Source organism: Pleurodeles waltl, chromosome 9 (assembly GCF_031143425.1).
Source record: "Pleurodeles waltl isolate 20211129_DDA chromosome 9, aPleWal1.hap1.20221129, whole genome shotgun sequence".
NCBI lineage: Eukaryota > Metazoa > Chordata > Amphibia > Caudata > Salamandridae > Pleurodeles > Pleurodeles waltl.
The window spans coordinates 937,903,522-937,917,315 of record NC_090448.1 but is presented as its reverse complement, the minus strand read 5'-3'; the positions used below and the strand labels follow the sequence as shown (position 1 = coordinate 937,917,315).

The 13,794-nt window shown below is 40.9% G+C and overlaps 1 protein-coding gene and 1 long non-coding RNA gene across 3 annotated transcripts in view; one reads left to right on the top strand and one right to left on the bottom strand.

Moving 5' to 3' along the window:
* Positions 1-13,794, top strand: part of LOC138260130 (uncharacterized) — a 234,893-nt gene that overhangs the window by 158,882 nt on the left and 62,217 nt on the right. Inside the window, exon 3 of the long non-coding RNA XR_011198811.1 lies at positions 11,517-11,616. This is a non-coding gene — a long non-coding RNA (uncharacterized lncRNA). The remainder of the gene's footprint in view (positions 1-11,516; positions 11,617-13,794) is intronic.
* Positions 1-13,794, bottom strand: part of EML1 (EMAP like 1) — a 752,203-nt gene that overhangs the window by 721,293 nt on the left and 17,116 nt on the right. The gene's annotated exons all lie outside the window — the stretch shown is intronic.

The window sequence follows — 13,794 nt, the reverse complement described above, 5'->3', positions numbered from 1 at the left end:
GGCTGCAGCGTGGGGATGAGGCTGATAACACAGAGAGACAAAAACTGGCCGCGCTGGCCCTTCCCTCAGTGGCAAACTAGTGATTCACCCCTTCAGGCTGATTGCAGTTGATGCAAGGACCCTTCCCCACCTTTCCCTTTGTCTCCCCTTCCCCTCTCACCCTTTTTTGAATGATTGGTGTAGGGACTAATCTGCATGGCTGAATTGTAAGACTACTATTTCACTCATTGCCTTGCGATACATGGAGAACTATTGCAAATGGGCCTGATTTGAGGCTGGCTTAACGCTGAATGAAATTCAAGACCACAGAATGAGTCACCATAAATGTTTCTGCTATGCAAATTGTTTGATGTACGGGGATTGCGTTGTTATTTACCCAAAATGCAATAAAAACAAGAATAAAAAACAAATGGCGCAATGAAATGTTGTAAAGTTCATGGCACCATTTATATGGGCCTCCATGTGTGGGAACTCCCCCTGACGCAGGCATAATGTGGCGCAAGGGGTTACAAAGTGGCACAATGCATGCGTTACACCAATTTCTAAATATGATAAAGGAGAATGACCACCTTAATGCCACATTAGTGTAGAAAATGATGCTACTGTGGCGCGAAGAGGACCTAGGGCCTTGTAAATCAGGCCTTATGTGCCTAAATTCTCTCTCTGTCCAAAGACGCATATCAATAGGAGTGATTCATCTCTTCACTAGTTGGAAACACTGCCATAAACTCTACGATGATGCATGCACAGTAGCATGGTCAAACGTAAGCAAGAACTCTCCAAACGAAAAGGAAACACGTTTTTGAATGAGTCTGTAACTATGTACAGACCGACAAAGCTGTCTTTGGCATGAATATAGAAAAGAGGATGCTTGCATTTGGTGGCCACCGTGCAAGGGTGCCTGCCCATGTCCTTTTCATTCAGGCATCATAAGAGGCCGTAAGCAAGTGAGTAGCGTTTTATTTTCAAATAAATTATTTCAATGTATATTTAAAACAACCAATAAGTTAGGTTTTCAATATATATGAAGAGCTCATGATGTATGTGCCTTCCAGGTGACAGGCAGCAACACAATGCTCACTAGTGCTCAAAAGGGAATACACTATTAATGTTGAGTCCTGAAACTTCATAATGTTGCAGTCTGATCAACAATTATATCCCCAACTACACCCCGAGGAGTAGCACCAAAAGCAACTCCGTGGAGATGGGGAGTTCAGGACTTTTAGAAAGGAACTCCCTTGTCTGTCTGGCTGGTGTTCATTCATCCTATGATAGATGGAGAGTGAAGAGACAAAATGCCGTCACTCACACTTCAATAACCAGTGGAATAGTTGGCTCACACCCTCGTCATGTTACATGTTTTCGTGGGTGGAAATAAAATGTAATTGGCACAACAACAGACCAATGGATGAAGAGAACTGTCAGAAGGACCCTCTATGTACGTATGTATATGCGTGTATTTTTAACTAATTGTTTTGAGGAAAAACAGAAGGACTTGGTTAACGCCAGGCCTAAAAATGATGTAATATGGAAAAAAGTAGTTAGAAACAACATCATAAGATTATCTACAATGTTTCAGGGATGTTGCAGACACTAAGGTGGTCGTTATGAGTCTGTGACTCGCGGTTGAGGTTGGACCACCGCCAATGCGATAGTCAGAGTGCTACATTATGACCACGGCTGTTGTGCTGTGATGGGACTGCCAGCACTGCCAGGATCAGGGATCTCGGTGGTCTGGCGGTCACGGCAGTCCTAATCCACCAAGCAGTGCTGCAATGGGGTTAACAACCTTGTTCTCCACCAGTGATTTCATGGTGGTAACACCGCCATGAAAAGACTGACGAAGAGCCAGAGACAATGATGAAGGGTGTTTCCCGCTAGGCCAGGTTGCCGCCTGCTGACCTAGAGTGAAACTCTTAAAGAGCCCAGCGTGAGAGGTAGCCACTATGGCTGCACCTTCCCCATCGGAAGTTCGGCAGACGGCCTAAACCATCCGCTTAACTCGTGATCAGGCCCTAAGTAACTACGGGCCTGATTTAGATCATAGCAGTGGGGCTGTGGTTCCTGTCAGGAGGACGGATTTAATACTTCAGTTGCCCTGGTGGAGGTCCAGACCACTGAATGTATAAATGACCATCAAGCTGGTGGTGATTTATAAAGCGCTGGCAGAGACCGCCATTATAGCGGTTTATGTCAATGTATCTCACTGTTTGGTGCAGGGTATGTCAGCATGACACAACCCTACACAAAACGGTTTTATTTTTTTAATTTCAAAAAAGAAAAACCCACAACAGGATTTTCTTTTTCAAAATAAAAAAATAAAAAGTAATCCCTTCCCCATGAGAGTCATCTCCTGTGGTGGGTGGGGCGCATTATTTACATTTTACTGTCCTTCACTGCCAGGGTTTGCCTGGCGATGACAGACAATAAAAATGGCTACATGTCCATCCATCTAAATTGGACAGGTGGACATGTAGCCATTTCTCTGATGGCCCTTACACCCTAGGGCCATTGAAGAAGTTATGACATGGCAGAGACAGAGTAGCCTCCACCTTGGCCAAACTTAAGGTCTGGGAAAAGTGCTCTGCCTGAGCAGTAGCTTCAGTGGGCTGAAGTGCCTTTGCTCTGCTTCTTTTTGCAAGTGCATTCCCTCTATTCCCAACATTCGCAGAGCACCCAAGTGCTATTGAAAGAGAATACTGTCCCTGAATGCACTCCTGCTCCATCGTGGGCACCCTCATGTCCTCCTGCAAAGACCACAACACTTCGTAAGGTACCAATTGTTTCTCTAAAATAATTACCAATAAAATAATTTTGTAGAAAAACAATCAGCACACTCGAAAATACGTCCATTAAATTTTCGTAAATAATTAACTTAATTGTTTCTTTAGTTGGAAAAAAAGGCTCAATATCGTGGAAACATGTCCACACTGTAATTGTACTGCTGAATTATTAAAAAGAGCAGGGCACAGGAGGTTGTCACTACCAAAAGCTAAAGAGAACAGGGAAATTAGAGGACAATATTATTATAGTTGGATCCTAAGATACGCAACAGTGCAACTATGGGCCAACATACTGCAAAATGGTGTGTTCCTGGCCCCTTCACCTAGCATCCATTATGTCATTGAGGACCATACATCATGATGTACTTGGCTCATTAGTTTTGTGATGTGCCAAAATCTCTAGCATGTACAACACCATTTTTGGTAATGCTACGACTGAGTGCCAAAATCACAATGCACTTCAGAGAATGCAGATAGTACTGGCGGTCAGAATGTGCATCAAGCAACGAGAGAAGAGAGTGGCCTTACCCAATGAATACCCAATAAATACTTGTGTATAGAAATATTCATTAAAATGATACTTGAAAATGTAAGTTTAATCATGTCTGGAGAGGGCAGTTTTAGAGAGATGTCACTTACGTACACGCAATAATATTTTTATCAATTAGATTTGGGGTTAAAAAAATTATTTATAAATCTTCCTCGTAGAAAATATGGGGTCAGTAATAACATATGTTCTTCGGTGTTTCAAGTGTGCATGCAAATGAAACTCAGAAGATGGGGTGGGGTAAGGGTTATATCAATGCAGAAGATCCAGACATTGTGTGAGAGGTGTGGCAGTGGCTTCACCGTGTACCAGTATGGAGCATGCCAATTCTACATAACGCACAGTAGACACCTTATGCCTAACTTCAATCCTAACTTTAGTGCAAAGTCCAAGCCTAAATTTACCCTAAATCTAATGCTAATCATAATCCCAAACCTAAACCTAACACACTTTCCAATATCCTAGCCTCTACCCGTACCTCAAATCTTACACTAACCCCAAGGGTCAGCATTCTTTTTAATATTAGTCTATCTCTAAGCCTTAGCCTAGCTTCTCTCTACATAATGGAAAGTTCTTTTAAAACTTTTGACTATTTTCAGACTCCTTTTTTTTTTTTTTTTTTACTTTTAGCTTTCAGAATTATTTTTTCAAACTTAATGCTGCAACCTATATGGTACCAGAACATCATGGCCTAAACATTATCTGACAAAAATATCATGTTCTAAATATTGTCTCAAAAATGGCTCCATTGGAGTAGATAAAATCTACAGCCATTAGAATATCCTATTTTCTTGCTTAGAGAATGTACAAAGGTGTCTTTCCCTATGATCTCCACCAAAATCGACCACTGCCTCTAATGAGGCTTTCTCATAATCCATTATTAGAGTAATTAGCTCAACCTGCTGATATGACCCCACCTGATGGAGAGCTATTTTTGTGGCCTGCTCCCTGTTAAAACACTCTGAAATGAATTACTAACGCAGACATTTTAGAACTTTGTGTCCAGCAGCAATACAAATTGTACAATCCGAATCAAAACGCAAACATTCATCCACTCGTCATTTTATGGTGTCCATGTAGAAATATGAAGCGACTTTAGCTATTTTTATTTGCCCATCTCAATTTGTGCTAATTGTTCGTGATGCCTAAAATATCTGTAGCAGGTAAAATAACTGAACTGGAGCATTATGTCATGTCTCAATACAATGCCCTCCCACCAGCATCAAAGTTCTCGAAGCCACTATGTTCTCTGCTGCACCCACCGGTGGCTTTAGTGACGAAGACATGTTAGTGCGCCTGACCTTAATAAGTAAACTTACAAGGGGATGTGAATAGGTCGATGTACCTTTTGACTCGCAATTAAGAAGTTCTTACCATAGCTCCAGTACATAATCAATAATCAATACATGATAATCAACAATCATTTGTAATCAATAACATCAATAATCAATGGAGTCAGTAATTGTCATGCACCATGACCTTTCAGTCATGAATAACCACAACTTTAGTAAAAGTTTAGAATGTTTATTTCCCTATATTAACAACGCTAAGGTCATGTAGGTTAATATCAAAATCAAATGAAACACGTACAGAAACAACACTGGTTGTCCAAAGCGGCGGAAGAAACGCAATCTAATCAACGCTTGAATTTCACCACATTCTAAAGTTACGGTGCAAATCAATAGCAAAGTCAGCTTCGTCAGCGTTATGGTGTACATGAAATTCAGCAAAGAAGTTCATCAAACATTAGTCCCTGTTATCATAACTCTATTAGTGAGAATCCTTAACTAACACCAGATTAGCATCAGCATGTTGGGTTTCATTCAAAACAATTCAGTAACACAAATTTGGAAAAAACATCTGACTATGATAGCGTCATAGACAAAACAGTGCAGTTGGTACCTATGAAGAAAAATCAAATATGCATAATAATCACATTTCAGGGTATGCCTATCCTCAGTATGGATCAGCAAAGCAGAATCAGTCTTCATCCTCAGGACATCACTCGATTAGCAAGGCATCATGCTCTCAGTCAGGGGAATATGAGCCCAAAGAGTCAGAATGTCGGAATGACCCAAATGGCAGAATGATCTATCTTCCCTCAGGATGTCGGAATGATTGTCTGGCTCCCTTCTCCCCCTGCGGCCTTGTTATATTAAAGTCACTTAAACTATCCTCTAATTCCCTATTGGTCAGTTAATCGTATGTTCACACTCTGTCCAATCACACTACTATCACAAATTTATGAATTCTAATATTTCTCCATTCTCATATTGTTGATTGGTTCGTCTTACGATGGCCTCATCATCCTTACATGAGGCCTGGCAAAATAGGCCAAGACACTCGCTAAGTTAAGGCGTACAATTAATAAAGCTAAAGCATACTTCATAACTCTCAATGTGACATATTACTGCATTAGTCCAACACATATTTAATATTTCATAAGTATTGATCATTGATTAATATACTTCGTTAACATTGGTGGCCATTCTTTGTGATCACATTTTCAAATGTGTGCATTATTTTTCTACGTTATTACATTTTCTACATAAATTCATTATTCAAAATACATAAACACTCATTAATAATTCTTATTAAAACACCTGCGCTAGCAATCCCTCCTCTGATGACTAAATATGTCATCACACTATCACCCACAAATTTTCGCATCAGCTAAAACTCTCTACAATTAAATTTCTTCATAATTTTGTTTTCCCCTTGAATTTTCCTTGTAAATTTTTTCCCTTTTCTGTTCTTCCCTCCTCTGATTATTCTTTGACTTTTTCAGTTTAATTCTTTTACATTATTTGCACAATCCCCATGTTCTCAATAAACAAACCACAATGATTAATATCCCTTGTAGTATTTTCAATAGAACCCCATTCCAAATGTTGCTGAGCCTATTTCCCACTGAAACAAACCCTTTGCCAACCTTTTCCCAAACACTTGGTTATTTCTATTCTTTCAAATCAGCACTTGCATTAGTCAAATTAGTAAGTCTCTTATCTCTTTACTGTTATCTGGAATATACGAACAACAATGCCTAGAATTAATCACTCTACAGACTCCACCATCCTTTGCTAAAAGAATGTCTAAAGCAAGACGATTTTGAAGAGTCATAGCTCTAGCAGCAGCAGCTAATTCAGTACCTATCAGGAGTATGGCCCCTGAAAAATTTGTCAGGATGTTATCTACAATAGTAGACAACTTTCGAATCTTTATAAAATTCAGAATGACTCCCACTGCAGGAATCACCGCTCCAAATATATCTCCCACTATAGCAGAAGAAGACTCCCTCCTCTGTCTCTTATGATGTAATTCAGTCACTTTCGGAAACTTTTTCAGATCCTCCACTTGATAAATCTTTGGGAAAACTATCCCCAAATAACATGTCCCATACCATCCTCTTGGAAGACGGTAATAAGCATTAAGTCCACAAATATAGTATATCCCTGGAATTGCAAGGTCCTGCCCATTCAACATAAATGTCCATTTACTCTGAAACAAAAGCACATGCCTACATTCACTCATTCCCACAAATAGAGTGTCAGTGCACGATTTAGGCCTATACATACAAAGTTTCCCTACATGCATCTAAAGCTAATTTCCCTTGCATTTTAATTGCACTAGAAGCATAATCATTCTTGTAAGTCCTTTTCTCTAAGCCTTTTTCTAATTTCTCCTTTAATGCTTTTTTCCTGTCATCTGTGTGATCTAAGAAGCTCTTCTCTAAAGGTGTAAGCAAGCATGTCAGGTTATTTCAATGCACATAAGCTGTGCCAAACATTAATGTAGGCTCAAACAAACCTCTGACTAATACTATGCCATTATCCTTAGCTACTCTACTCAAATACCTAAATATAGGAACAAACGAAAACACAACATCATGATTTGAGCAGAAGTACTAAATGTACTCCTGGTTACAAAACCTTGTTAGTAACAGACTATAACTTATCCCGTAGGTTAAAGGTCAGCTATGATAGATGACTCCTTCCCCGACTGATGAAGGAATCTGCGTACACACAAAATAATTCTTCAGGTCCATTGTCTCGACATATTCACTTAATAAGCGATAGAAAACGTTAAAAGAAAGTTCCCCCTGCGCATTAGTATCCTCGTGCAAATATTTATCATTTAACCTAAACTTCTCTAATGCCGTTAGTGCAGTAGTTGTTTCAAAAGCAGCAGTATGGTTGGCTCCTCTCTTATCAAGAACAGACATACCCACAATCAACAACACAAACAATATCCCATACATAATTGCTAACCCAATGCTCATATTTTCAGCATCTAGCACCTCTACCTTGTTGACTAATGTTACTCATGATCTGTAAAGAATCAGAAAGCAAAAGAAATTTAAAAAAACATGCAGCAAAAATCAAAAATAGATAACTCTTCTTTCAGCAGTTCAGTTTCACTTCAAGGAACCCTTTGTCAAAATCGGTTAGCAGCTTTGTCAAAATCAGGTTTCAAAAGTCAAATCAGGTTAACACTGTCTCTTCCGGATACTTTCAACAGTCTCTTTCTCAAACATTTTCTCCAATTGTTTCAACAGTTCAGTTCATTAGCTTCCTTCACATGCCAAAATACTGACCCGGAACTTCACTATCAAAACAAAAAGACAAAAACTCTTGCTGACATTCGTTAGTAGTTGCATACGCCCATTCAGGACCTGCGTATCTTTGACTTGCTACTCTCTTTCTTTTCAATTTTCGATCACCATTCAGCTCTCCTTCGCTTAAATCTTCTTTCCTTGTGGTGTCTACTTCTTCCTTGATTGTTGGTTCCACAATCACTTCTTTCCCTTTCTTCACTTGTTTTTCCAGCCACTTATCTCCTTTCAGTGGACCCTTTGTAAGTTTTCACTTCAGAATTGAACTTGAGCCTTTTCCTTCTTCTGTGGTGTTTTCACTTGACGGACCTGCAACCGGTTCAGGAGGAGTCACATCACCTTGACTTTCATCCACCTTAACTCCTTCCCCTTCTGTGTCTGGCAATTGATCTTTTTGTCTCACAATATCGTCTTCTTCTGGGAAAGCCCTCCTCTGACTAGGCTGTACTGCTGCTTCAGTTGAGATAGGCTCTCCGTCACCCACTTGGAGGTCTCCTCCCTCGTCTCTTACAGGAGTTTTTCTCCTTCCGGCCCTGAGACTTTTTTCACTGTTGTTGGTACTCTCAACAACTCTTCTTCATTATCCAGTGGACATTCCGCTTTCTTAGTATGACACCAAAACATCGCTGTCCATGTTCAGTTGTGACAAGATTAAAGTGTGGGCTGCATATTTTAGGAGATTTGGAAACAGAAAAACTTAGATTTTTACAGGTTACTTTAGATATGTCAACATATGCTGCTACATTCCCAGTGAAAAGCAGCACATTCCTTTAAACGTACCCATGCAAGCAACCACGTATTACCGGCAAAGGAGGTAAAATACCTTTACCTCAGTACTTTACTCTGTCTAAGACAGCAGTCATCTCATACTGTGGCATCAGCAGTGGCCTAAAGTAATACGTGCAGTGCTCAGTTTATGTAATACTGCCCTAGGTGTTTGGGCATTTCTGTGTCCTAGAGTATCTTCACAGCATCAAGATTTCACTAACCAAACGGTGAAAAATTATTTACTCATCAACTATCATATGCAAGAATTTGGTTAGGCGCTGATTGTCAATCATTTACAAAAAATGATCCACCCCAATGCAAATATAAGGCATTTTTCCAAACCTGTCCAGAGGTGTCATGGAAGTGCTCCTCTAGTACATCTACAGATAAAATTATCTTTATTCAAGAACTGAAAAAAATCTGGACCATAATAAATTTTGAGACTACGCAATTAAAGCACTTACCTTAATAATAGGGTGCCTATAATCAAAGAGGATTATATGCCCAATTTACACGTCTATAGCTAATACGCTCAAACGAGGGACACTCATTTCATTGCCGAAGAACAATGTAGTGTTCAGATAGTTAGCTTGTATGCAGCAGGTGCAACTACAGCAATGGCTATCCCAGCAGTCCATGCCTGCGTGCAGTAAGGTTTACCAGACCTTGAGAGCCACACTATGGGGGTCATTCTGAGTTTGGCTGGCGGCGGGCGCCGCCAGCCAAACATCAACCGCCAGAATACCGCTGCGCGGTCAGAAGACCGCCGCGGTTATTCTGAGTTTCACGCTGGGCGGGCGGGCGACCGCCAGAAGGCCGCCCGCCCGCCCAGCGGGAAACCCCTTCCCACGAGGAAGCCGCCTCCGAATGGAGCCGGCGGAGTGGGAAGGGTGCGACGGGTGCACTTGCACCCGTCGCGATTTTCAGTGTCTGCTATGCAGACACTGAAAATCTTAGTCACGACACCCGTTACCGCCAGCCAGGTTCTGGCGGTCAAAACCGCCAGAAACAGGCTGGCGGTAAGGGGGTCGGAATCCCCATGGCGGTGCTGCCTGCAGCGCCGCCATGGAGGATTCCCCAGGGCAGCGGAAAACCGGCGGGACACCGCCGGTTTTCCGTTTCTGACCGCGGCTGTACCGCCGCGGTCAGAATGCCCATGGGAGCACCGCCAGCCTGTTGGCGGTGCTCCCGCGGTCGTTGGCCCTGGCGGTCCATGACCGCCAGGGTCAGAATGACCCCCAATATGTACTTCAAGAACCATGGACCAATGTGCAGATGCTAAGACTACAGTCTTTGCGTTACTTAGTGCCAAGAGGGTGTGACATTGGTGGTACATGGGAGTTCCTGTGCTACTACCCATGCTTTTCGATGCAAAACCCTATCCGCTAATCTTAGAAGACAGGGTTTTGCACCAAAAAAATAACACTACTGGAAAGCAGTCATTAAAAGGAGAAATGTTTTAATTTTTCCTTTCTTTTCCGACTTTGCATGTGTGCTGCACTGTACAGCACATATACAAAGTAGGAAAAGTTTTACATTGTACACAAAGGTAATCCTTTCAGTACAAAACCTATGCTAGACTCACGCACACACCCTTGCACTATGGCACGCAAGGTGTGCGTGTGGCGCTCTGCAGCAAAATTCTGCACTGGCGCTAGGGGGCGGGGAGGGGAAGAGAGAGCCATATCTACAGAGGTATGGCACTCTCCTGCTTTTACCCTGTCACGCAACGTGCAGCACTGAATATTTGGCTGCTGAGTTGCGTGTACATTTTGTGAATCTGGGAATAAATGATTAACTAAATGCTACTTATTAAATTCCTAATGGAAATGTTTTAAAGTACTGGTTTGGGGTTAGCTAGATGTTTTCATTTGCAACTTTAAGATATTATTAGACGTTACTGTAAATTTTGATACTTGATTAGGTGCGGGTGAAGATTTCTTGTATAAGTTATTTAATTCCCTCAAGAACAATAGATGCTATATGCTAAAAGTGGGCAACTGTTTACATGCAAAGTGGTCCTTGTGATGTTTTCATTGCGAAAATCCCCATGCTTCCGTTTTGTGTAACATTCCCTAATGAATGTGTATTTTCCTGTTTCTGTACATCACAGAGTTAGTCTTGGTAGCAGAGCACACATTGCACAAAGTATCCAGTTTCACAGTTCCCACAAGCCATTTTTGCTTCAGCCAACTTTCCTGTATGAGAAACCTGAAAAATTAAGATTAAGAAGAGCAATATAAAAAGTGGAGTAACTGAGCAATGCACAGCACTAAATGTGAGCCATCATCAATAATAAATGTGTTTTCATCTTAAGAAATATTTTCACCAGTGTTTTAGATGTTTCAGAAATCGGCAGGCCTTCTTTGTAGTAGAGTGGTGTGCAACATATCCCTCAATGCCATCATTTCTATAATAAGTTTGTAAATGCAACTATGCAAGCTAACATTAAATGTGGCTTGCTACAGGAAACATTTTAGTGTCAAGTTATTTAGGAAAGCCATACACAACTAAGAATCAATGTGAACAAGTTTGAAAAACGAAAGTGAAGAGTTTTTATCCATGTAGCTGCAAATGTGAAATTGAGGGTTTGTGACTAAAACCTACATGGTGTTCTTTGATCTATAATTAAAGAAAAGGTATGATATTTTCTACCTGTAGCTCTGGGCAGAATTATGTATGTATTCTTCTTTAAAACTAGGTATGGTTGTATTGATACTCCTTTTCAGTATAAAGATGAAAGGGAGTGCTATAAATTGTTCAGTAAGTTATTTGTAGTTGGTGACGTGTTTATATGTTCTTCTAGGAGGCAAGGGAAAAGAATTGGCCATCAGTGGAGCAAGAAAATCATCACATTCTTTCACATTTTAAGAGGATCGTGACACAGCATACACAAATGGATCAGAGTAAGTCATGGAGCTAGAAGATATTAATGAATATAGAGCATGAATCATGACCATGCTATACAGCTTCATACCTGTCTGTGAACCAAATCTCCTAAGAATCTGTGGTGCTGAGAAGACTGAGGAGAAAGAACACCTCACAAAGGGTAGACAGGCTCAACTTCATCCTGTAATATGATGTTCAAACATTGAATCTGTTTACTTCCTGTGGACTGGGTATTTACATATGATTTTTTTTTATTTATTATGAAGCAACTGTCACATACAGTATCATGGCGGTCAAATTACACATGAACTGAAAGGAGACACTTATTTAATATGTCTTATTATCTTTCTGAGACCTTTGCGGTCAATATCAAAGTATGGTTTATTCTGAGTTTTGCCTCCTTGCCAATCAAAACATTGCTCAGTGTTATTGTTGTTATAGCATCTGTGAGGAAAGGTCCATTGAAAATTGAAGAATTTATTTCAAACTTATTATAGATACTTTTTTAGTTAAAGCTAACTGAGTCACCTGTGTGGCAAGCAGCTAAAAATGAAGCAGGTTCTTCCATGAGGACAATATTACATTACTACAAATGTCCTGAGGGATTACGGGCATTTGTTAGTTCTTAGTCATAATATATGACTATTATTGTGTGTGTTTTATCTATGGTTGTTAGACCTGGCATCTTTTGGTGTGGTTTCCTCTGAATTTTTGCTTTCCGACCTCCTGTTTTGACTGTGCGTTGAACTTTGTTTTTGCTGGCTTTATGACTCTGTGCACTTTACCACTGCTATTCAGTGCCAAATTGCATGTGCTCTGTGTCGAAAACATGATAACATTGGCTTCTCCATTAATGTCATATTTGATTTACTAGTAAGTCCCAAAAAAGTGCTCTGTGTGTGACCAGGGCCTGTAAGTCAAATGCTACTCAGTGGGCCTGCAGCACTGGTTGTGCCACCCACTACAGTGGACTTTCAAACATGCCTCAGGACTGCCATTGCAGAGCCTGTGTGTGCAGTTTAAACTGCCATTTCGACCTGGCAAGAGTACCCACTTGCCAGGCCCAAACCTTCCTTTTTATAACATGTAAGACACCCGTAAGGTAGGCCCTGGTTAGCCGCAAGGGCAGGGTGCAGGATATTTAAAAGGTTTGAGATGTACTTTTAAGTTAAAATGTCCAGGTAGTTAAAATCTGTTACATTTGGTTTTCAATATTGCAAGGACTATCTATCCCATAGGCTAGTATGGGGATTGCCTTAAAGCATCTTTTAAGTGTCATTTCCAATCTGAAAAAGGTAGAAAAATTGAGTTTGGTGTCTCTAGACTTAAACTTAAAAACACGGCTTGTGGTAAAGGTGTTTTTTTAATTGCAGGTCTGAAAATGCAACTTTTAGAAAGTTGGCATTTTCGTACTTTAACTGTCCTGTGCCTTAGCCAGCCTCCAATGCATGTCTGGTCTGTGTAAGGTTAGGTGAAAGCTACCTTTGTGCATTCAATCCATAAAGCCATAAATACAGGACACTCAACTGCCCCTGCATTCCAATTGCATACTGATGGGTCTTCCTGAGCAGAATGGGTGGAGCGGCTCTCCCACTTCAAAGGGTAGTGGCCTGACCCCACACAAGGAAGTGATAACCCCCACAGACCTCCTGGCCAGCGGGATTGGGCTGAAAGGGAACTGGGACACTTCAAAACCACTCTTTGAAGCCTTTCCACTTCAAAGGCACATTTGGGTTTAAGTACTGAGCCTCTGACACCATATACTCGGAACAGTTTTAAACTGAGGACATCCTAAAAGGAGGAAGGATTGCTGTGCTATTTCCTCTGCTATGTAGGCCTGCTGTTTGCTACTCGGTGCCTGGGTGTGAGAGGACTGGACCTAACTCTCTACATCCTGCAATCTAAAGTTTCTCCAAGAGCCTGACTGAGCTTTCCTCCTGTTTCTGAAGTCTCAGGGATATCAAAGACTTCACCTCCAACTTGCTACCAGCACCTGAGTTGATCTGCACTTTTGGATTTGCCCCGGTCCAGAGTGACCAAACAGTTCCAGTTGCAGCTATTGTCTTCTACACACTGCATTTTCATCTAACCTTTTAAATTCATAACTTAACTTGTATTGTTTTTTTTTATGTTTTGTCTTTTTTGACTCAGATAAATACTGCCCATTTTTCTAAACTGGTGTGGAGTCCTTTTGT